Raw genomic sequence first — 787 nt, 5'->3', positions numbered from 1 at the left:
AGCCTTCCAAGTAGCCAGAACTACAGGTGCGCGCTACCACGCCCGGCTAATTTTTGATTTATTGTAGCGACAAAGTCTTGCCAAGTTATCTGGGTGGGTCTCGAACCCGTGGGCTCAGGCAATCCACTCGCCTCAGCCTCCCAAAGTGCTGGGATTACAGGTTGAGCCACTGAGCCCGGCCTCTTATGATTTTCTTAATAACATTTTCTTTTCTCTAGATTACTTTATTCTAAGAATACAGTATGCAATACATACATAAAATATGCATTAATCAACTATTTATGTTATTAGTAAAGCTTCTGGTCAACAGTAGTCTATTAGTAAAATCTTGGAGGAGTCAGAAGTTATACTCAGATTTTTCACTTCATGAGTGGTTGGCGTCCTAACCCCCACATTGTCCTTAGGGTCAACTGTATTTGTAAATAATTTATAATTAAAGATTTCAGAGTATTATAGAATTATAATAACTGTTAAACTGTTAAGTTCTTGAAAAATATTTCACAGAAAAGCTTATAAATGAATACGTAAGAGCTAATTTATTTTTTAATTAAAAATTTTTAGTCAAACAATTTTAATCACAATAATAAGCGGTAAAAGTGCAATTACATGAAAAGCCCCATATTTTACATGCTTAAACTGGTTTATGAATGTCTTTATTTGTAAGGTGTTGAAGATGGGAGCCACTCCTGAATCCTCTTTCTAGTGGTGGAATAAGGTACACGTTGTTCTGGATGCTGCTTATGGTTTGTCCATATGAATTTAAGAGCAGTAGGTGGTTTTGTTGTTG

Source organism: Carlito syrichta, unplaced genomic scaffold (genome assembly GCF_000164805.1).
Source record: "Carlito syrichta isolate Samal-C Ts95f unplaced genomic scaffold, Tarsius_syrichta-2.0.1 Scaffold307134, whole genome shotgun sequence".
Taxonomy (NCBI): Eukaryota; Metazoa; Chordata; class Mammalia; order Primates; family Tarsiidae; genus Carlito; species Carlito syrichta.
Note: the sequence above shows the minus strand (reverse complement) of the source record.